The 24,985-nt window shown below is 45.3% G+C and overlaps 1 protein-coding gene across 1 annotated transcript in view; it reads right to left on the bottom strand.

The window, feature by feature from the left end:
- blo (bloated) overlaps positions 1–24,985 on the bottom strand; it is a 110,125-nt gene that overhangs the window by 6,910 nt on the left and 78,230 nt on the right. The gene's annotated exons all lie outside the window — the stretch shown is intronic.

Genomic DNA, 24,985 nt, shown 5'->3' with positions numbered 1-24,985 from the left:
TGTCCAATCTAGTAGGAATTTATAATCTGAGAATACAGCGGTCGTAGAAAGAGTACAGGATGTTCTAAAACTGGCAAATGTCCTTTTAATGATAGATTATATAACCAATTCGGAGTCGACTTTTTCTTAGCGCAAATGTGCAAGACATTGATAGTTTTAAAGTTATAAATGAAGTTTCAAGGAAACAAATAATAAAGCTATATTCTTTAGTTAATTTTAAGTAACTTTAATAAAGTTGTAATTTAAAAATTAATTAAAAATATATATAAAGTTATTTTAAAAATTGAAAAAGTATAATAAATAATGAAAAAAATATACTCAAAGTTAATCAGAAAATCTCGAATTGAAAGGACATTCGCGAGCTTTGAAATATATTAAATCCTAATTAGTATCGTCCACCACATGATCGTCTTTCGTTCTTGAGTGTCTTTCAGAGGAATCGAATCTGCATACATAGCCGTAACCGATCGATTCCGATCGCGAAACGGGGCATGAATCCCACAATCGCACGCGTTCGCTATTAAGATCCTCGAACCGATGGCGGAGAGAAGCATTAAATGGAACTTATTGTTGGGATAATTTGATCGCGTAACCGGATTCGACGGTTGCGCTTAAGTAAAATGAAGTAGCCCGAGATTAGATTAACCTTTTGAGAACCGGATTTAGATTGCGCTGTTGAAAAAATTATTTTTATAAGATACGTTAATTATATGATGTTCTTCTGACACAACGTTATGATGCAACAACAAAATTTAATTTCTATACAAAATGAATAACACACACAAATATGAGATTTAATTTCGTTTAAAATTTATGTATCACACATGATACATCGAGATTGAAAGTGTTAATCCTGCCGTTTATCAGAGGCTCCTGTAACACCGTGCGGTCCGTTCGTCTACGAAGTGACAAAGTTATGTGTCATTCGCTAAACGCCTTATTTATGTTAATCGCCGTTTCGCCCGACCGATCGCTGCGTCCTTCCAATCCGCTACTCATGAGAGAGATATATCATGGACGCGATGGTGCAGACCTCGCAGACCAGCTTCGTCGTACCCGACGGGCCTCGACGCCCTGGAAAAACTCGCCCCCTCGAACTGGAGAACGCGCGCGAGGATGAGCGCGGGCAGGCGGGCAGGCAAGGCAGGCAAGGCAGGCAAGCAGGCAGGCAGGCAGGCAGGCAGGCAGGCAGGCAGGTAGACGCGTGTCCGTTTCATTCCCGACGACGTCCACGTCGTCGTTATTATTATCATCGCGTTTTGCATCATCACCATCATCAGCGCTGCCACCTCCGTCATTTACTCTCGCTCTCGCGCATGCATAATGCCGCGCGCCGGGCGCACCACGGCTCCGGGCGCTTATCACGACTCTCCCCTGTTTATTCATCGGTATTCCGGCAAAGACCGCGCCGACGATCGTAATCGCCGAGGCCGCCGAGGCCGCCCGTCGCCGGTGCATGCCGCAACGTAACGCGCTCGGGAAACTGCACAGGAAGTAGTATTGCCGCGTAGTATCGCCTAATCGGAATGTTAATCTCTCGTAGATCCATTGACGCGATCGACGTGCGATTACGCTTCAGTGAAATCAGGACACCGCCAAGGAAATCGATGCGCGATGTCTCGTGCAGATAAATCCGGTATATCTTTGACATGCAATAATCTATCGTATATTTTCGGATGTAATTTCTTTCAAATCATTTCACAATTCTCCATCATTTTTATAATTCACTGGAGGAAAGTTATTTTTAAAATAATATTGCAATGTTCTTGTAAAACTGGAAAAAGTTACATTCTTTGCAATTATTTATATTTAAATTTTTTTGAAACTGAAAAATAATCATGTTTTATAGTTTTTATAATTTTTAGAAAACACTTATTCTCTTTGATAGATAGTGATTGCAACTTTTTTTTTCATTGAATTTTTCTATTAATCTCAATTACGACAGGACGGTATTCACCATTCCTGGCATCGTTTAATAACGAATGCATTAGCGTCAGTTTTCTAAAGGTGTTAGATAAATGATGTTAAGAAATGTTAACGAACAATATATCTCCATTATGCGTACAGCTATAATGGCGCCGCAGTCATTCGCGCGCGGACTCTCGCGTCGTCAGAATAGCGTATGTAGTTATCGTGAATTTTCTGACGGTACCCAGACAAAGTGAAGGAGCATCGCATTTCCGATGATCAATGCGGCGATTCTTTCTCTCTCTTTTTTCTTCCGCGACACGCCGAGTTACCGTGCGTGTTGAAGCTTTCAATACGCGATATAATAACATATCGCGCGCGATCACGCGCATATACGTACGTACCAGCCGCTTATATAAACTCTTAAATGATTCACGCACACAATGAATAGCCCATATCGCGGAATCATCTGCATAGTACAAGCACGGTGCGCTTCCCTGGTACTCTCCATATATACGGGCAACAATATCCCGCGTGCTTTCCATAACGAGTCGCGGCGCGCAACGACGACGACGACGACGACGACGACGAGGTCTACGACGACGACGAGGCCTACGACGACGACGACGACGACGACGACGATGACGACGACGACGACGACGAGGATGAGGACGAAGAAGAGGTCGAGTGGTGCTGAGGAAAAAGCTCGGGCTCCTCGGTACAGAGAGACGAGGAGGGCGGTAAGGGGGTAGGCCCTAAGGGCATTGTGACCCACGCACCGCCCTGCTAACTCTTATACCGTCGTCCCGTGGCCTTCCTCCTCGCCGCGCGTTCTTTTCTCCTTCCTCCTCCTCATTCTCCTCCTCTTCCTCCTCTTTTTCTTCCTCCACAGTTTCTCTCCTCTTCCCTTCGCCTCCTTCGTTCGGGGAATGCGTTATGCAGCGGCTACTCCCTTGCTCCTCCGCGACTCGGCGTAGGCCGTCGTCGAGATTGGGCTAGGTCGCTTACGTATCCACATACGCGGGCGTGCATGTGCGAGCGCAAGCGCGCGTGCATCCCCGGCGCATAACTCTGCAACATTAAACCGCCCGCCGTAGGTCACCGTAGATTACGCATAAATTCCGAGGGATGCGATTTACGACGTTAACTGGCATCCTCCCTCCCGCGCTCGCCATCCAACTCCTTTCCAGATTTTCTCCCGCCATCTGCGCGCGCGGGCAGCCGCCGTCGCCGCTGCTGTCGGTAGGCAAAGAAAATCGGTCACGAGCGAATCGAGTTTCTTCCTTGGATCTTCTTCTCGTTTTTCTGCGTTCAACGCGTATTTCTTTAGGTGTTACTTCCAGTCGACACATTGTAAGAAGAAAATGGTCTCCCTTCTTTACCTTGCCTCTTACATGTTTCATTCTGTACTGTTAATCCAAAAATAGTGATAAACAAATAACGAAATGTCGCAGGTTCTTAATACACGGATATTTGAATGAGGACGACGAATTTTAGATATACATTCAACAGATTCGTATTTTCTTCTTTGGTAAATTTAAAATCAGTGATCATTCAATAGTGAATTTAGCAAAACTTTCGCACAACAAGATATCGTTAATGTATTATTAACGATTTAACTCATCAATCATTTTACTCACGAATTAAAAATATTTCTTACATTTGTCACATAGAATAGACACATATAGATTATTCGCTACAGGAAGTCATTAATTCTTGTCCAGCTCTATTACATAATATCTCTCTAGATGTTTATTTCAAAATGTGAAACGTAACCTTGATGTCTTTGAAGAGTAATCTACGATCTCGTTTTTATCTAATTTTATATAATCACAACTTTTCTTACTTTTGTCCACTTGATAAAAAATAAGATTAAGCATTTTTAACGGATTCCTTTTAACGCATGGAAACTTCAATTTAGGGCGAAATAGAGCCAGACGCTTAAATTCCGAAATTGCCCTCCCTCAAATTGGTATCATAATGTTTCGCGCATCGAGTTGATTTAGTCGTAAGGGAACGGCGGGGTAAAAACGACGCAGTAGGCCACGTCGTATAATGCCGATGGCGCAAGAAGTGTAATCGGGAAGAGAGAATCCCGGCGTTGTACAAAGGGGCATTACAGTAAGATCTGTAACGCGCAAAGCCGCAAAATAAACGAACGGCCGCGTCGTAATGGGTATCGGGGGCCCGGCGTATCGCGCGGGACGCCCCGACAGTGGTTCGCCGATGCACGCAACTGCGTAACCGTGGCCAAACATACACGGCGAGGAGAGGAGATCCGCGGCGGCGAGAGCGAACCAGGTTGGAAATAACCGCGATGAGGAAAGCAAAAGGGACGAAGGGAGTGGGAGGGGGACGCGCCGCAAGAAACATCCACCTTGAATATCGCCGGCGGAGGACGGGATGCGGTTTGACCAGGAATGCGCATCTGAAGAGGATCGCGCTTCCATGCGTTAAAAGGAATCCGTTACGATTTTTACGCCTGTCGCACGTCCGCTCCGATTTACTTCTCCGCTCAGGCGCGATGGGATCTGCGGAGTGTAGAGGACATTGGCTGGCGTTTAGAAAGTAAAACGTGATATCTCTAAAGATATTTTCAGGGAAATTAAATCTGAAATTAATTAGGCGGTTCTCGACAAAGTCAACACGGAATATATATATTAAAATAAATCGAAAATTATTATTATAAGACGGAATATATGATAAAATATAATTAATAAAGAAGGTAAGATGTTAATTAAAATTAATTGATTCAGGAATAACGTGATCTCTCAATGTCAATAGCATAATTTATAAATACTACGAAACTTCATAAACAACTGTCGGTTTTTCCACGATGTAATACATTCTGTATAGCCTGCGGCGTGCATTCCGTTTTATTGCATACCGTATCGATTGTATAAGTTTTATTTACGAAGCTTCTGGGAATCTATTTCGCCGAGTCGCATAATGCTCGCGCAACTATATTCTTATATCCGGATTGCTTACGTCGCGCTGTTCTTACGTAATATCTTTCTAGATATTCATCAGAATGTAGAACGTAATCTTAATATCTTCACAGAGAGACCCACGATTTTGTTATCTAATTCTAGTCATAACTTTCGTCTTATTTAGTCTATCGATCTGTTCAAAATAAAGCTAGAAGTGCATTAGATATTGGGGTCGCATATTTTCTGTGTTGCCGAGTTAAAAAAAATATGTCTACGAATTTAAGTGTCAAAGCACGTATTTCTCTGCATCGAAATCTGAGTGCGAATTGACATAAGAACGCCTACGGATAGGTAATATTTTCTCTTCAAGACGATCGACATGGTGCGTGCGTGGTGCTTGGGCGCGCGGACGCGTTCTCGTTTCGCCATGGGGAATAATTATAATTGATGAAATGACATCGTGAGTCGGAGAACGGAGAAATCACGGTGCGGGTACTTTATCGAGTGCTAGCGATCGCCTCGGCAGAGGATATGCGAAAGAACGCGAGCAGAAGACGCATGCATACAGCCGCTGTACGGAGCTCGCAGCGATACCTAACGAGAACGACCGCCCCGGCGATGTCGATGAATATTAATTATTTCGATCGTGACGAGATGCCCCGCACGCCTGCGCCGCTAACCGGCCGCTCAATTGCTGCTCTGCTTCTGCCGATTACGACAGCAAGTTCGCATCGCGGCGGTCCTTCGTTTAAATGCGCCCCACGTTTCGTTCGATGAAGTAATGTCTGCTCGTGCCAATTACTGTCGATAGAAGACGTCCGTCGAATAGTGATTTTGTATCGTTTTAATTCTTAAAAAATATCAGTTGCGATAATAACAGCAGCAATGTAATTTATGTTTATTTCGAATAATCAATAGTTTGCCAATTTGATTCTTCTTTTGTGATTTTCCGTCAAGCGTTGTCAATTCTGCCCTCCTGTCGCGCTCGGAAGAGCGCCTCTTTCTAGCGCGTGTAGAACATCTTTCTTCTCTCTTGTCTTGTATTCTCTTCGACAGAACGGTATCCTAATTCGCGCGGTCGTATCTCGCGCGGTGTGAGTCGCTCGGCGCTACTCAGCAGGTACGGAGCGAATAGGTAATAGAGCTGCAGTTAGTTGCGCGAGAAGAACCGTATCTCCCTGGTATCTTTTCCCTCCCCTCGCCGATGCCGTGGCCGGCACACACGGCGCCGTGTACGTACACGGCCGCGACCGGTGCGATACATATTGACCGAGCAGCCGGCGTGTACCCCGGCACCGCCATTTAGAAGATGCACCACGGGTAGTTACCGAGGGAAAGATGTATCTCCTCGTATCACCTGGTGCGAACCGATCGACCGCGCGACCCCAAGCGAGGATTTTAACCCGGCCTAGACTAGAATGTTAGAAGACGGAGCGCGAGAGGGACGGAGCGTAGGAGACAAAGAGAAAGAGAGAGAGAGAGAGAGGGAGGAAACCGCGCGCAATGCGGCAGGTAGAATCGTATCGGCAAATTGCGATCGGCGACCGCCTGCCTTGTCGGCGACTCCCCGCGGCCAAGAGCGGCGGTGCTCCACGTGAGGGACAGAGAGGAAGAGAAAAAGGGGGAGCAGGGTGGCGGAAGAGGAGGTATAGGATAGATGAAGAGGCTATCTGCTATTCCGCAAGTGATACGAATATATCCGGCATTGTTTAGGTCTTCGGGGCTCGCACTTATCCGTCCGCGCGATCGTTCCAGGAATCGCGTTCACGGCGCGCTGCTCCTCATTGATACCTTTCTGGGCCCCGACGCGTGCGTGGGCCGGACGATCCAGTTGGGGCTGCTGGATAGACTTAGTCGAAACGTGTATGCGTTGCCTTTGCAGCAGGCGCTTCTCGTAATATTCCCTCCGTTACATGGATATATTATTGTATGAATTGTCAAATTCAATGGCAGTATAAATCATAAGGAGTAATAATAGCATAAATCATAGGAAACAGTATGAATTATAACAGTGGTATAAATCATTGGAAACACAATTTTCACACAAATCTATTTTTAGCAAATAATTATTATGAAAATACTCCAAGTTTATGTAAAGAAATATAAGATAATCAATTTAATTCCGTTATTTTAAATCAGTTACTTTTTAATTTAAAAAATAAAATATCTAGCGAGATTTTTAAAACATTTGTACGAATTTCTTTGCTTCTCAGAATATGTGAAATACGATCACTTCTCTTAAAGACATCCGAAACGACGATTCTTGACTCTTGATGAGTCTCAACGAATATAAGAATGAGCGAAATATGCATTTCAACTCGTGCGGCACGAAGTGTAGTCGAGTTATGAGAGTCGAGAGGAAGGAGATTCGCGGCTAAATGACCGAAACTTATCTCAATTACCGCGAGATAGTGGCGGGACGCGCGAGGGAGAGGCAGGCTGTCCGCTGTGAAAACAGCCGCGCTGGTGCTTTCGCACGGGATGACTCCGTTAATGGTACAACTATTTCGAGAACCTCGCGATCTCTCACGGCGAAACCTCCTTAACCCCCCTTATCTATCTCACCCAGCCTCCTCGACCGCCGCCGCAAACTTCCCGGCAGCTCCGGACTCTGTTTCGCGCGGAGTCGCTTTGAGAGAGTGAGTCCCTCTCCGTCTTTTTCCCATTCTACGGAGATGCCTAGGCACCGTTGTGTTATTGTTACTGTATGTTCGTCGGTGTGTGCACGCGATACACATGACCGCCGTCCGTGTAATAGCCTGTGAGAAAGCATCGTCGTGCCGTGCGCGGGAACAACGCGAAGAAGTGGAAGAAGAGTCGATGCGCGGTATCCTCTCTTCGCCGCCGTCGTCTCTTCGAACGGGCTTCTCTGAAAAAGACGTCAAGGGAGACGTCTATCCCCGGCAGGCACGCAGGGCCTCCTCCATCGCGTCTTCTCCTTTCGCTTTTAATCTGCGTTGCCTCTACCCCACCTACCGGAAAAGGTAGCCCCAGCCCTTGTCCCTTTCATCAATTGCTGAAATTTTTATTTTTGCCTAATTGTCGCTTCAGTTCGAAAACTGATTTAGCATTTGGGATATTTAATATAAAAAATTTTTATATTTACATTTATCTTTAGGTAATACATTTAGATTCGAATCGCACAAATTAATAATACATCGCGTTTCTGTATATCATTTTTTCCTCAATATAGAATGGACCCAAGCGTTGTTTTACAAGTCGTAGGATAAATTATGGATATTAATTGTTACGGAATTTAATCGAAATTAACTGTGAAAAATTAATTCTGTAATTGAGTTATTTCGTAAACATGCTTAGCAGTGAAGTTTAAATGCAATTATGCGAGAGTTACAATAATGCGTTAATAATGATTCGGCATCCGGTCTCAGATATCTTGCTGCCTCTTCGAAAGGAAACGTATGTATTTCGTAACGCGTTATCGCCGTCCCCATCCATTCGCTCCGTACGAGTGCGATGCAGGTGAACATTATGAGCGTCGTCGAATGTCCAGTAAATAAGATATTAAAGACAATCAGTACAGATTATTTCATTAATGCACTCGCCGGCGTCTTTATGAGCGCAAATAAAGCATCATTATTGTGAAATTAAACGAGTTAGGGTAAAGAAGACGAGCGAAAGAAACCGTCGATAGCACTAATGAGACCTACCGATACTCGCCGGAGTATCTCGTTCGGTAACAAACATTACACTCATAATATGCCGAGTGACTTTTATATTTCGCCTCATTAGCAGAGTCGCCGATTCGGCCAGCTCTCGGTCTCCTAAATTCTTCCGCTTTTGCATTCTGAATTCGTTGGAAATCCAGACTTAATTTAGGTATATCCTTCTTCTCTTTCTCGCGTGTCTAAAAATATTCGTAAAAGATTTTCAAGACAAAGTGAATTTTTGTTCCAATTATATAGTCTTCTTCATATATGTATATAATTTGAAAAAACAGTTTACTTTAATAAGTACAATAATATTGATATTATTTTCTACATTGAAGAACTATTTTATCTAATAATTTAAAAAAGCACCTTATTACACAGCTTTGGAATTGAGAGCTTCTTTATTGTTGCAACTGATTCCTTCAATTATTATATCATATCGTTATTCGTGGTGGCTCTTGCACGCCTTTTTCACCTGGCTGTGAATTACTCAACAAGAGAGCCTTTACAAGATTTATTATAGCACTCCCGCCCGTGCACGAACCGGTAGTAACCTCAGTCGAGAGGAACCAGATGCGATCGGGACAGAGCCGGCGTGAGTCGCCGCGAGTGCTGGCATCCCGCGATGGATGTTACCGTCGGCCACCGGGAGACACCTCGGCGATCACCCGGAACGGAGTCGTTTATTTGCCGAATGACACAGCGCGACCGTTCGACCGCGTGGTCCCAGCCGCTTCATTTTTCTCACCACGATATTTTAAAGGAAAATAAGCCGCGGGCGATCCGGCTCGAATCGGCCGGAATCGCGCGCTTCAACGACGCGCGGAATCCCTCGACCGCGAGGGGAAACCCTTTCCTCCTCGCTTGGCGGAACAAGAGAGAGCCGGGCAATCGGGATCGAGGAATCCGCGCACGCTTGCTGAGTACTCGAGTACTCGGAGTACTCGAAGGCACGGCGAAGGCGCGCGCGGAGGGCGCTTCCAATTGCTTCCTGGTCTCTCTCGATAACAGCGCTCGGCCTGCTTCTTTCTCCTCCCCCCCCCCCCCCCCCACGTCGCCCCCGCGCCTCGGGACGATAATTCCGGATTAACGACAGGACGTCGGTATCGATTGTTTATCGTGTGAAAGACCGTCCGTGAACGATCGTCCATTACGCCGCCCGCTATGTTGCACGCCGCGTCGAGCCGCTCAGCGCGAACAGCGGAATAGAGAAGACTCTCGGCGGACCGCGGGCCCTCGATATCTGCTCTCGATAATCTCGCCGCAATGAAGAAGGCTCTCCTACGGTTCGGAAATTCGTGGAATATCGGCTACGAGCGTGAAACCACCGCGCCGGGGCGGATTAACGACCGCGGCAGGATGCCGCGATGTGCGGGATTTGAAAAACAGTCTCGTCGGACCGCACGACACGGACTCTATTTTTTTTTCTTTTCTTTTTTATGAAGAACGCAGTGCCAACATTTGCGAAGACGGCATTAAGAGAGAAATCGATGTTTTTCCCATTCGCCATAACTCCCGGAAAGACCGTTGAACGATTCCCATATAGTGTGCGCGAATGAATAATTTATCTGTCGTCGCGGACGAGCGGAGACGGCCGGAATAAATCCTCGGATGGGTATCCTCGACGACTCCCTGAAAGGAGTTTCACAAGGAAGGACAATGGGATGAAGGTTACCTGCGCGCCTAGTAATGGCGGGGTGGAAACGCGCGTAGCGAGAATCGTACCGTGGCCGCGCGCGGGAGGAAGAAGGAGGATTGATAGAGCATAGGGGGTGGAGGAGGGAAGGAGGAGAGAGAGGACTCGGCTTCGGCAGACCACAATAAATAGCTATGGTATCGTGTTGCGAGTAATTGAACGGGGCTTCATCCGTGGTACATTAACTATTGAAAACGTGCCGCGGATCACACAGGTGGGACGAAAGGGACGACGGATCGAATGAGGCGGGGGAGGAGGGAGGAGGAGGGAGAGACGGCAGATAGAAGAGAAGGCGAGGACGATGGGTGCATTATATTCGCGTGCGTTTATTGTTGCATCCGGAGGTCAGGGTTAGGGTGGATACACCAGTGGATGATCGCTTATTGCTATGAAAGAGCATTGTATCTTTTTTTATTTCTCTCGTATAAAGTAAGCAACACAAGCGTATCTTTCTTGAAACTTAAAATGTCACACGGTCAATGATTATTTATGAGTCGAAACATTTATTTGTAGCCGTACAAATTTATCGCTGATTTCATTATTTATTCTCAATTTTCGATACTGATTTCGAGAGATTGAAAATTAAAATTTCGTAAAATATTTAACGGATGTAATTGTACATATGACATTTTGAGAGAAATCCTTCAACAAAATTGAAGGTTCAAGCAATTGTGAAAATGACGAAACATACTAGAAGTACACAGCTAACAAGAACGATTAAATGATAAGATGCCGAGAAAACGCGAGCAAAAAATGCGAAACACGACGGGATCGAATTTCAGTAGGAGAAAACTCGCTCTACGAGAAACATTGCTCCGTTCGCCCAACCACCTTGCATGAAATATGGCACTTGGTAAGGAAATTAACTTATCTAACAATAATCCTTAACCGGTCGTTCACTGAGGTGCATTTACTCTAACCCGCGTTCACTGGAGCACCCCACGGGCGGCGCGTAATGACCGATCCCGAGCCCTCGATGCCACGGCTACGTGAGGGCAATACCGTATTGTTATTTGTGTTGGGTTAGGTATACCATTCCTTGCTTCCAGATCAAGTGCCCGGCCGCGCACCGTCCGCCGCGATAGCGCGCGGGACGCGCGGAATAGGTATCCCGCTCCGCGCTCATTGTTGCCGCTCGCCGCAGATAGATCATTCTATTATCGAGATAGCGACGCGGCGAGGGCCCCGCGCGCGCATGTGTACGCGTGTGTGTGCGCGCCAACACACCGCCGTACGGACACGCGCGCGATTTATTCGCGTACGACGGCCAACGTCCCCCCGGCCATCGTGCGGTCGTTTAATTGGCCGTTCGCGAGCGTATACTCGGTCTCATTTCATAAAACTATACGACTTGTAATATTAGATGTTGCCCGGTGTTTATGTTCAACATGGGTTTTTATGTATTTTACGCTAATACGGATTCTCGTAGAAATAATCGAGTGGTTTAGGGAGTAGGAGGTACATCTCTCATAATCACAAATATCGTTTTTCCATCCAAAAATGTTACGTAATGAGTTTAAACGAACGTAAATAGTGACCATATTCGACGAAGTTTATGTTTGCAATTTTCTAACAAAATACATATAGTTTGGAGAATACATAAACTCCTATTTCCTTGCATCGTGAGGTATCGGCAGGATCGGATGGTTTGCGTTATCAAGGGGCGAAAAATCACAATGCGGTGCTCGACTCAGCGATGCATAACACCGTCCAATTGCGTCGATCCTCTCTCGCTCGCCGATAATCGACAGAGTTGGTTCTCGCTGCGAGCGGCGAAGAGTGTTCTCGCGGCGGTAAACAAATGTCACGTATGAGGAAGACGCGTCCGCGCTTAGGATCATCGTCTAGGATCTTCCCGGAATTGGCACTCTACGAGTAACGTGAACGCTCGTTGAGATGAGATCTGCGCCGTGTATACGGGGGAGAGAATGGTACTTTGAGGAGTTCCTCGTCTTCCCGGAACCTCGACGGTCGTCCGTAGACGATCTCTCGTCTATCCGGCACGTAAAAAGCACGCGATAGCTTTCATAAGTGGCGGATTCGCGAGCATGTTTGCCGCGTCGTGAGAGAGCAGGCACTCTATTTCCACGCGAGCTATCGACCATCACCGCTATTCTCGATGACCAGCTCGAAAGAACGTATCTGTGCGTTGTTTTTGTATAAAAAGTTTCTATCATTTTTTTTTCATCAAAACATGTTCCTATATTCATTTTCAAATTAAATTAAAAGCTTGGAAAAAGTTTGGAAGTGCTTGCTCTCTGAAATTTTTCGATTTATCAATCTTAATATATTATTACATATAATAATAATTAAATTATTACTCTAATTTTAAAACATTTCACAAGAAACATTATTAGTACATACATCAATGTGGTTCTTGTTAATCGTAGTTTTCATGCATTCAAATTCCGGAAACTCTTACGTTAACACTAGAGATCCACTCTCGAGAATCGAATCATTTTGGCGCTGAGTGGCTCATTTAGCATAGTTCAATTTTCCAGCCGTCACTCGACGGTTATCATCCGGCCGGCGCAACGAGCGCTGTGCCCCTCGGCGTCGTGCAAAAGCGCACGTGGGCAGATCGAGGTGAGAATCATGCGTTGACCGTTAAAAAGACGTGGGTGAGGAGGATGCAGCGGCGAGAGATATTCTTCGTTATGCAACCGCGCGCGCTAATCCGTGTAACGACCCTTCCTCCTCTCTCTTTCTCTCTCTTTCGATTACACGTATCGCGAGGGAAATTTCCCTCTCGGTGGCGCGAATATTCATTCCTTTCGGCACTTTTCCCGATGGTGCAACAAAGAGGCGTTCGATTGAATTGGGCTGCGCGCGGATTATGTACCTCGACCGCACGCTTCGGGATCACGGTTTTTGCCGGACTGTGAGAAACCGCTAAACTTTCCTCCGACTCTCGCTCGCTAAGTCCCGTAATCAGTAAGCGCGAAGGAGCAGCGAAATTCTCATTGCGATTCGATTGCCGGTGTCTTCTCTTCGACATAATTAAATCCACGGGACCGCTTATTAATCGCAATCGTAGAATTAGCATCCGATGGGCTCCGCCGTGGGCGCAGACCCTCTCGTTCACGATAACTACGTCTCGCTACGTAAACACTTTTGCCATCGGCTCGGTTCGAAAAACTCGGTTGGAGTTCGAAAAATGTATTGATTATTTAGTTATTATATTTATTATATCGTCGTGAGATAGTAACAATAATAACTTCTCTTCTTTTAGAATGTGATAATTAGCATTTTCTTAACATTTAATAAACAATATTTGCTATTTATACATTTATTTTTGCTTTACGTGATTCAGCGTATTACTGCGTGAGCTCTTCAAACACATTAATTTTTGGAGGAGCTTCCCGGCGCATTGTATTCTTCTAGATCGCTAGTTCTATTCAAGCGAGGCGCATACATCGCACACCCGGTCGTTAGAGGTCTCCAGCCTTAACTAACTGCGTTCCTTATCTAAATGGCAATAATAATTGGCTGCAAAGCATATTCCATATCGATACCCGCGGCCGACGCGCGGTGCACTATCATGGGAACAATGCGCCGTCTGACTTACGACGTGCTTAGTAGAGTGGCGAAGGCGGCGCGCAGACGTAACGCGCGAGCGGAGATGATAGGCGCGAGGAATGCGTTTTTTTCCGGACCAAAAGAGGGATAATTCGAAATTATCCCGGGGCTTTAATCAGCAATCGCGCGCGCGCGACTGCGAGTTCCTCCCGTGAGCTGCATTCCTAAATGTCAACGAAAAAGAAATGTCCGGTATACATAGTTTTGTGAAGTCGCCGATTGTATCGTAATTAATACTCGCGCTATATCACGTTGCAAATGTAGTTTAACTTGTAATTCTTGTTAATTACAGTCCCTTGAAAGGGACGAGGTAAGATGCATTTTATATTTCTGCTTTGAGATTCTACATGATCTCATTTTTATGAAATAAGTCTCTGTTTATTATGTCGTATTCCCAAATATGTTCAATCATTTTTAAGTACGCTAAAGCCGTAGAAATTAATTTTAATTATTTAATTTATCTTTCTTCTCATTTAGTAATTTAATTCTCTTAATATTAATTTTTATACAATTGTTTCAATTATAATTATTTTAACGATAAAATACGTGTATTTGTACTTTATTCGACTTGCAAAAAAGTTCCCGTTTTTTAACAGAATATCAAAAAGAAAATAATAGATTCCGTCTTTGAATTTCTAAGACATTTTTAGCGATAGCTGTCATTATTCACTTAAATCTCATTTATCTGACAAATCGCACACGGATAGAAAACAAGTCGATGATTAAGGCAAACAATACCACGGATAATAATCATAATTACAAAAGAAATTATTTCCGCGTTCTACATCGCTAAACGTTCTACATCGTTCAGAGTGAGAATGCACGTCTTGTTCTCAATGACTGCCATTGAATGAGTCTGAAAGTGGACGATCAGCCTTCTAACAGTACGCTAATTAGTAAAACAAGCCACGTAACGTCCGTGCTAATTAGAGAATAAGCGAACGTAACAATAGCATCGCGATCACGCTGTGTTAAAAATAATTGGACAAAATATATGTAGGCGTGCTAATTCTTTTTTCTCTGTTTCTTTCCTAACACGGTCAACTACTTATCTCGATACGAGAAACAAAAATTATTTATGTTACCAAGTTAAAACAAAATAATTTTTCTGATATTCTTTTTATATCATTTAGTTTTATGGAACATGCTTTAATCTAGTTTTAATTTTACAATAATAAAAATGAAAATAATATTTTGATGGAGGTAAAATGAACGACAAATGAACAAATAAAAGAGATGTTCGATTAAGCGAATCGAGAGCAAAAGGCAAAATTGGTCAAAAGTAAGCAGAAGTTGCAGGACTTGCAATCGTAAATCAGCGATTTTTCTCACTGCGAAAGATCGAGACTAGAGTTCTAATTCAGAATTTATAATCTACGAGAGTAATATCGTTAAGCTAGTTTAACAGCGTCGAATTCCTTGTTTAAAAGCAAAAAGGGAAGAGGCTTGCGTGCATACATATCGTGATACTCGTTTGCCGTACAATTGCGTAATGTTGAAGCGCGCCGGTTGCGCTGCATAAACGTCCGCTAATTCGCGACCGGGCAATTACGCCACTAATTCTAAAACGAAGTGTACGGGCGTTCGCGGGCGTAGCGATCATTACATATTACAGGCGAGGGTAGTAATTAGACGGAGCGGCCATTAAGAGACGGAGCGCGCCGTCGTAAATGCGAGGACCATTCTGTCGGGCCGCGGGCTATTTTATCGCGTGCGATTACGTGACGGGGATAACTAGCTCGCTACGTGTATATTTGTGCCTTGCGAAAGAGAGACGACGAGGCGGGATGATCCACGGTAGCGACGTTCCGCACGCCATCGTTCGGTCGTTTGCAATTGGGCCCGGGGGGCCCTAAGGTGGTGCAACAAAATAAGCGGTTGCATTAGGGCGCGTTAGAACTGGGCGCAGCATAATATATGAATAATAAAATGAAATCGCAAAGCGTAAAACAAGACTCGAAAATCCGACGGCGACTTTTTTCCCGCGGAAGATTGTCTTCCATTTCGTAAAAGTAATTTTGCAACAAAACTTAGATGAGGCACAAAAATCATTCAATAATTAATAATATCGGGATAAAATCTTTTTTCTGAAAAAAATGACATTTGCTAAAAACAAGCTTAAGTTGAATATTTTAAAAATATTACCTTTTACTTTTAGCATCTTAATTATTTCAATACAATTGTATCTAATTTTAAGATATTCCTAACGCAAATTGAAACGATAGATCGAAAAATCTGGCGTTCGGTTTACTTCTGCTGTCTCTCTTCATCCTATTCAACTTTAATGCATTTCTCTATCCGCTTGCAGCGCGTTGAAATCAATTCTCTGTATCTCTCCTTGAATAACTTCGCTACGATAGGAGGAGAAAGATCGCATTCGCTACGGCGCGTAGACATCTCGTGCGTCCTTTTGTCAGCGAATCGCCGCCGTCGGTGTATAGTCGAGGATAGCCACTTAAGCGAGGGATCGATCGCTTCTTCGCTCTTACGTAGACGCGAGAGAGAACGATAGATGCGTGTCTCATCTTCTATCTTTCCCCCTCGTGTTTCATCCCGTCTTACGTCCTGTGCAAGTGCGAGCGCGAGGGTAATTGAGTTCGGCGAGTGCGCGCACCGACAAAGTAAACCGTGAAGCGCTGCGCCGGCCGACCGGGCGACGTCCCGTGGCTGTTGTCTCGTAAAGATTACACGGTGTGTTGCACGGGTTTCCATAAATATTCATGCTCCCATAATTGCCCCTACCCCGCGTCGCCCGTCCTGCCGCCTCGCGCAATGAGATTCAGATTTACTACCGCTCGTCCGACGTCGCCGCCTGGGCATCGCGAGTCGATTCTCAAGCGATCGGTGTCGGTGAGACGAGCGACGGGCGACATCCGAGCTCAGGTCGCAAATTCGATTGCAAATTCGATGGATTCGATGGAAGCGGACGTTGGCCGCTTTCGCGGGGCCGTTGACTCACGAGCGATGGCGTTTATGAGCGCTCGGAAATTGGCGAATTGACGGGAAAGTAGTGCGATTTTTATATTCTGGTCAAAAATCCTGCCACCGTATTCAAAAAAGTCGCATATAATCAGAATTTAGATTCAAGTTTAATATTAAAAAGTTACAAAATAATTTTCATATAATGTATATTATTATAGAAATTTCCAAATTATAGATTGGCCAATTTCAAGTATCTGAAAATATTATTATTATTTTCTCAAGTAAGAGGATTAAATCTTGATGTGGAAATTCCATGCGGAGCAAAGCGTTCACTCGCTTCTTCGTCAGCGTCCCGCGGCATTAAATTCGCGAAGAGCATTTTCCCGCGCAACCGCGTGCTCGCTCAGCTATTTCGTCAGTGCAATGCGAGGGCATTCGGATTGCAACTCAGGCGGCGAGGCGGCAAAGGCAGGAATCCAAAGGGAAAAGAAAGAATCGCGAACGGGCCTGCGGTTCTCTCGCGGCGCAACTAAGGTTTCCCCGAGATAGGTCAGTTACACACCGCGAAAACGTACACCGTCGTCGTCGTCGTCGTCGTCGTCGTCGTCGCGCAGCAGTGATATTGGGCACTGAACCGCAGGAATCGGCGCAAACCGCGGCGGCTTGCGAAAAGGAGACGGCGCGATGCTGCGTTGCGTCACGGGTAAGGAAGGAGTGCCCCGCTGCTCTCGGCGTTCCGAGGAACGGCCTTTAGGAAGTGCGAAGGAGCGCCGATGCTCCGCGCTCTCAACTACCTGTAACCACCTGTAACTACCTATAATAACCCGCTTTTCTCGCAACACTTTCTCGTTCGGACAAGACGGACTTTCGATGGATCGCGTCGGCCTGCCGTTAGCGCGGCTTGCCTGCTGTGATCGCGAAAAGATGGGCAATCATGGGCATTGAAATTAGCCTTCTTTTTTTTCAAATCTACAAATTTCCACTATTCATGATGGTACATTTTCCCAGTAACAATTTTGTAAGAAAATTGCTTGGATAAAATATAGCCTATTTAAGACGAACAAGGATTGAAGAAATGTTTTTAACTAATCTTTTTTTCAGTTCTTTTCAAAGTTTTTTACTTAATAGCTGCAAAATCTGATGGAAAATTCTTTACTGTACTCTATTTATTTTAAACATTTTAAATATTTTTCGAGATAGTTTGAAAGTAGCTTGGTAGAGAGCTTACGTTTGCATATCGCATAAAACTCACAGTTTTTTCTTTCTATGTAAAATGCGAATATAACGTGACACAGACTTTATTGTTCTTATGTACGTTATCCCCGCGAGTCGATCAGAAGCGAGAACGACGCATTTATTCCCGTAACGATTAGTGGCAGTTAAACGGGACGTGCCGCTGCCGGCCTCGGCAAATCGAGTTCGTAGGATGGAGTGCGAGAGGCATTCTCGTTTCGCTAACCACTCTGGCGACTTTTCCTCGGCCGAACGACGCGGGCAGTTACGGTCTCCTCTGCTTGCCTGCCTACCAACCTATCTACCGTACTGAGACCATCCTCGAGTCTCTTTTTTCCCCTCTCTTTCACTCTCTTTCTCTCCCTTTCCCCTCGCTCCATCGTGCAGTCTCTTTGAGCCCGATGCCGGCCGCACAATTTGTGCTCACCGGCCTAATGCTTCCCGGCATTATGCTAATTCCTTCCATCGGGGGCTCCCCGAGATATTTGCGCAATTGAAGACTCCGCCGCGCGTGAAGACGCGCTCGTGACCGCCTTCCTTCGCCCGCTCGCCTGTCGTCCCGCCGCGCCGCTCTCGTGCTCTTGCTTAATTGCCCCGGCACGACGTCGCTCGTCAAAGCGCGGCGGCCGCCCGCTCGTTTACGCTATTGCGCTAATTTACGATTTACGTAAAATCGTTCGTAGAGCTCCTTCGTTTCCGATTCATATCTATGCGAAATCACGCTGCAATGCTGCGATGGCGATGGCGCGTTGCGTTAGAGTCCGTTTTTAATTTTTTTTTCTATTTGCGAAATGTGTCAACTAGAAAAATCTGGAATTCTCAAAAAATCGTTTTCTAAAGCTTAAATAAACACTCTGTACATAGTGTTATCTTCCCTTTAATATTTGGTAGGAGACAGGCATCTTATTGCCACGGAAGAAAATATTAAGCTTTGCTAAGTAATTATAAGACTTGTATCCAATTTTTAAGTCTCTTAATATGCGAGATTAAAATTCAACGCTCGCTGATTAACGTTCACTAATTAGTTCGATACCCGCGCGTTTATCGATCGCGAATAATCGCGTCTCGCCGACGATCGGTTTCCCAAGGCTCATACGTTGCGTTCGTTAGAATAATATCATCATGCGGCGGACGGGCGAATGAGTCGGTTTTACTGGAAATCTTTCTACCCTCTCGTGATGCGCGCCTCTCCAGCATTGGGTGCATATTGCGCGGAACGGATCGAAGAGGCGTGACTCTCGTCTCGCAACGGCCGCGGCGCGGCGCGAGGAGATTTAAAAGACGTTCCGCGGAACAGAGACGTTCCCGGTGGTCGTGACAGCGACTTCAGGGAAGAGGACTGGTTTCTCTCCGTTGATGCGAGAGCTCGGTACGTAGCTCCGAGGGGTTCGGATCGTGCTCGACGTACAACGTTGGCGCGAGCCTCGCTTATTATCATATCCGGACGTTTCCTAGACCCGAAGGAAAACCTCTTGCGAGTCCTCCTCCTCCTCCTCCTCCTCTCCTTCCCTCACTCTCTTTTTCTCTCTTTCTCTTGTTTAGCCGCTTAGTCGACCCGGGACCCAGAAAACAATCTTTCGCATGCCTCTCGAAATTCTAAGCGTTCGCCGCGCGCGCTCGTAAAACGTGCCGATGGAACGTGACGTGTCGACGGCTGTTTCGCTCGCGGATGACTGAAGTTAAAGGCGGCTCGTTAGTCTCAACTGGGGATACTTATCCGAGAATCCAGCCCCGGCGATTTTCGCATCCTGGTTAATGCCCATGCGATGATATGCGCTTGTACCAGATATACACGGTGTGTGAATACTCTTTCGGATTAGCTGGCCGGCTTTTCGAATTTTAACTCTCCAATACGACCTTTATATTAAATTGCTTTTCACTCGAAGAAAATTCTAGAGTGTCTTTTAACGGACACAAAAAAAAGTAATAGTCGATAGCAAATTTCATTATCGATGAATGGAATAAATGTTAGGTAATTACACGACTATTATAAATATTAGTCTGCAGGTCTGTCATTTCAGTAATAATAATCTTAGCATCTAATATGCTGTAATCTTTAGAGATAATCTCTCAAAATTATTATTATTAAAGAGAAATAGATAGAGAATTAGCATTAGTATCTAATGATTGCCTATTTGCAAATAATTGATGGAGATAGAATCTTGAAAAGATCATGAAATAACTTGTGTGAAGCAAATTCTTGATTCAAATCCGGGAACGTAACTGGGCTTAGGTAACGCGTAGCGCAATTCAAGCGCGTCTGTCTCCTCGTGATGCAGCGAAAGGTCCGTGTACGAGAGTAAATAAATCGCAACGTTGTAAACTAGGCTAGATGAGCAAGAAGAGACCGCTTTGATGACTGCTTTTCCTCGGCGTCGCACGCTCGCGAACACGCTCGCTTGCGAAAGTCGCCGAATCATCGCCCGCGCCGGTATACCCGTCTAACGTTTTTCTCGGCGCGGATTGCGGAGCAACGGCTTGCACCGGCCGACGGAAAATACCACCGGAGGATAGCGTTCTTTCGCCTCTGCGTCACTCCGCCCCGCTTCGTCTCCTTCGTCCGCGTCGCCGCTAGATTCCGGGCAGACGGAGCGAAGGAGACAAAGAGCACGACTGCTTTCCTCCCTTCGTCGAAGGTTAAGTAAATATTAGCATTTTGCTAGTTAGCAGCTGCATTGTCATCCCGCGTGCAAGCGTAGGGAGCGCACGTGAGAGACCGCCGGCCGGCACAAACTCGCGTTTTGTCTCTTTGTATACCGCGTCGTTCCGCGCGCCTCCCGTGCGCCTGTCTTCGATCGTTCGCTTCGACGGCGTTCACGACGCATTACGACGTTATCCCGAGAGAAACGACGGCGTTCACGACGCATTACAACGTTATCCCGCACGTTATAACGAAGAGGAAGATTCTCCTTTCCGCTCGCGCTCGCGCCGCTACGTCTACTTTATCTCCGTAATTTTCCTTTCACACGTCACTGCCGCCGTGGTGCGGGCACTATTATGAACCGCGCGCGCTATTACGAGGTAACGCGCGTGTTAAGGTGCAAGGTCGCGCGCTGTTAATGCCTTCTTAACGCCTAAGCGCGCGAAAGAAACTCGGGCTTGTTTATCCTAGCAGTTCTCGTAATAACGCTCACGCCAGGACCCCTTTGACTCGCGACGTCCGCTCTGACGAAAAGTTGGACGTTCCCGTCGCACGACGTTCGTGACGACTCGCGCTTCGCAACAGCGCTGCTTTGTTGTTGTTAGAACTTGCTCGTGTATCTACTGTTGTTAGAAACGACACTGACGCAATTTTTACATCATCCTGCCGTTATTTTGATAATAACGCCTGTCAGCCGTGGACGACGCTGTCGTTTTCCGTTTTCCGTCCTCATTTCTTTTTTTATCGAGACAATAGACGACTTTTTCTGTTATTTAAATGGTCATTTTATTGTTAATTATGTTAAAAATAAAGAAATATCGCGAAGGATTTTGATACGACAGTATTTCAATTCACTTTTCTAAAAATGCAAGAAGATTAATTTAAATTTAATCAAAACGATGAACGCATGATAGAAGCCTTATTAGAGATCTACATATATCATATAAATCATGCATATTAAATGCAAAATTATCAATAGCAACGGCGCGCTTTTTAACGATGGAACGATATAAAGCAACCTGCGGTGATGCAAAGTCAGCCACGTTAACCGCACACACCTCTCTAGATCAAGGATCTAGGAATGCCGGGCGATTCTGCCGGCGATCGCCCCGGGAGAAATCGGTTTATCACTTTCGCCGATAATTACGCGTCCGAGCCGTCTGCCGGTGTTAGCGGTAATTGCCTGGCGCGGACGTAAGAAAGAAGAGCGAGGGGGCTCCTCGCTTCGCGGCGAGGCGACCAGTGACAATGCAGCCGAGATGCGGTTTCTTTCGCGCTTTTTGCAGCTCGGTTTGCGTCGGTGCGCACCGAGACCGACCGTCTCGCCCTTTTCGCTTTTTGTTCGATCGGTGCGCACCCAGGGAGACCTTGATCGGACGGACGCGATGGCGCAGAACGAGTCTGCGGGCATTATCAATCACCGGCCTTAATGGTAGCCTCAAATACATCCTCTCTATCTAGCCAATCCTCCTCGTAGCATCGCGGATGAGCGACTTTCGCGCAAACATCGTTGTATAAGCCGTCAGGCGGAATGGTGGTACAAGTACGAAAGTAAAAATAAACTTTCAGCATAGAGGACGAGCTGTATCAGATAGTATTTAATCATAATAGCTCGAAAACAGATGAAAAATGAGTAAATAAGAACATTAGATAGATAAAGACTCTTTTGATGCCCAATCACGAAAGTGTGTATTAAGACTAATAAGAGCCAAACGCGGTGCGAAATAATTTTAATATATTCGGAATATATCTGAGCTTTCGTTAATTAATATTTATTCGAGCCATTCAATTCTTTTAATAGGAATACGGCAAAAAATGTCCATCTCTACTTTCATTTTAACTGCACGCAACTAGTAATTAGAGAAATATTAAAGAATAGTTTGTAGAAAAAAAAAATCTTTTAAATTAGAAATCGACATTTTTCTCTCATTTTTATGAAAAGTGGATCAAATAGATATTATTTAATGAAAGTTCAGATATATTTTTCAATATATATTTAAATTATTTCGCAACATTAACCGGTCGGTTTTGTTAGCTTTAATACATATTTTTTATTTTGAGTAATTCTTGCAAATTTATCGTCATAGCAATATGAGTGCGACATATTAATTTTATCTTCCACGATCTTCTCGCGGTTACTGTACGGGAAAAGAGAAGAAACGCGATAGGTCACGAGATATCGTTAGCACACAAACGCCGTAACACTTTCGACGTGTTCCTCAACGGAAGCAGTATCGTTTTTCTGCGCGCTCACGTGTTTATACGCACACATGGTCTTTGGTCGCGTGTGCGTGCGCGGCCTCCATTAAGTCTTTAAACAGCGGGAAGGCATGAAACTATGAATTAGTGCGTAGGGGAGGGAAAGGGAGGCCTCTAGGGAGAGGGCCCAGCGGTGGTAATGCCGTGGCAACGCCACTTGCCACGCGGGTCCGGTTAATAGATTTGCAAAGCGCCAATTATATTTCCGATAGAGCGTACGGGCACGAGAGGAACAAGAGAAAGGAACAAAGAAAAAGAGAGAGAGAGGGAGAACGAGAACGAGCGAATAAACGCGCGAGGCGCCTTTAGGCGCATTTGCGAGCGCAACTGCATTTCGTTGCAGCGCGGCTGCGGCTGTATCGCGCCGCGCTGCGGTCCCGGTAGCGCGCTGTGCGCTTCGTGGGAAAAGCGGCAATTTCTCATGCCGCGCGTTTCTAAGAGGCCCGACAGTGGTACAACGCCACCATCCGATCGGCCGGACGGTCCCTCCTCTTTCAATGAGACGCGCATTCCGATCCGCTTTGATATATTTATCTATCGCTTCTCCCATCTTGCTCTTTATCGCTCGTCCGCATCGCCTTCTTCTTTCACTCTCGGCCGGATAAGACTATGGTCGTCGGTCGTCGCCGCTTCGTTCGATATCGTCGGTCTATCCTTTTAGAGTCCGCCGACCGTTCTCTCTCAGCCTTCGATTGAGCATTTATAGTCGTACATATGAAGCGCTGAGAATCACGCAGATTACTGTATGCAGCGTTCGTAATAAAAGTAAAATATAGCGATAGTTTCATTCGCAGAGTCGCGTTCTCGTGATTTCTGTAACTATCGCCTAATTAGTATGGCGCGGAATGAGAAGATGAAAATGAGAAGTTAACGAATCCACGAAAATTAATGTCTATGCAAATAATGCGGATCATGTTTGTCAATTTTTTTTTGAACCACACATTAGAAAGTGCTCATCGAGAAATTTTACATTTGTATATTTCAAAATTTTATTTTATGTATTTTTAAAAGTTCTGTAATGACATTCGGTTGAGTTAACATTGTAGTTTTACTTATGTAAGCATAATTGAGATATCTAAGGTCAGCGTAATTTCACCGTCGAATCGAATGAGAATAATCACTTGCGTTGGTTTGAATTTCGAGGTGCGCTCCTTTTTTGCGGCAGTTCCTCGACCCGCCGACTTTCACTCGCCCCGCAGTGGCCGTAAAATCAATCCTTAACGAGCATACGTGAATTATGTAACATCGTCGAACATTCGCTGCCGAGGCCAATTCCTGGCCTCTTTACAGTAGTTCATGTCTTCTTTTATGACACAAAAAATGCGTTTATTTACAGTAAAAATATTCTTAAAGATAAGAAGATTAAAAAAAGTTGCGCCCAAAAAATTGAAGCACCGCATATAGAAAATTAATTTTTAATTGCTAAAGTTTCGTGTGTATTAAAGTTAATAATTCTATAAAAATTTGTGATGAAGATGTCGTTTATAAAATATTGCTAATGCTCAAAGTGTACATAAGGAGTCTCTTTCTCTATCTTTATCGAACACATAAATTATTTAGAAGGAGTTTTTCTTAATATTTTTATCTTTCATGCAGTTTTTATTTCAATGTCAAAGAAGAAGACACTTCTTTCATTTACAAAGTGAAGATTATATCAACGTAAAGGTATCCGCAGTTCCGACACCAAGCAGCAAAGCTCGCGAGCAAGAAGCCGGTCGCGTTCTTCGGCAAACAGCCAGGCCCTTTTATTTTCCCTTCGTGTGCGAGCGTGCCCGCCGGAAGAACGCTTCTTTCATGCACGACAGCTATCTTTGCCCGTGTCTTCGGCACGTCTTTTACGCTATCAGTCGGTCGTTGATGAAGTCGTTAACGGCCGGATCGGAGCGTAATGCACGTATACGCTCTCAGACGCTGTATCGGCGCGGTGTGCAAATCACTACGGGTGCATGCGGGCGAAGGTGCGACCATAAGGGACCGGCCGATAGTAGCATCGGGAAAGTAAAGCGGCAAGGAATGGGGAGGGAGGAGAGGGAGGGATGAGAGAGAAAGCGCGAAGGCGAAGGGCCTCTGTCCTGTCCGATGAATGGACGCTAATCGGGGATTTGGCATCTCTCCGTTGACCGGTTTTTCGAGCGTATTTCAACCGGCG

The sequence above is a fragment of the Linepithema humile genome, chromosome 6 (assembly GCF_040581485.1).
Source record: "Linepithema humile isolate Giens D197 chromosome 6, Lhum_UNIL_v1.0, whole genome shotgun sequence".
In the NCBI taxonomy this organism is placed as follows: domain Eukaryota; kingdom Metazoa; phylum Arthropoda; class Insecta; order Hymenoptera; family Formicidae; genus Linepithema; species Linepithema humile.
The sequence above is the reverse complement of the archived record's forward strand: the minus strand, read 5'-3'. Positions and strand labels throughout refer to the sequence as shown.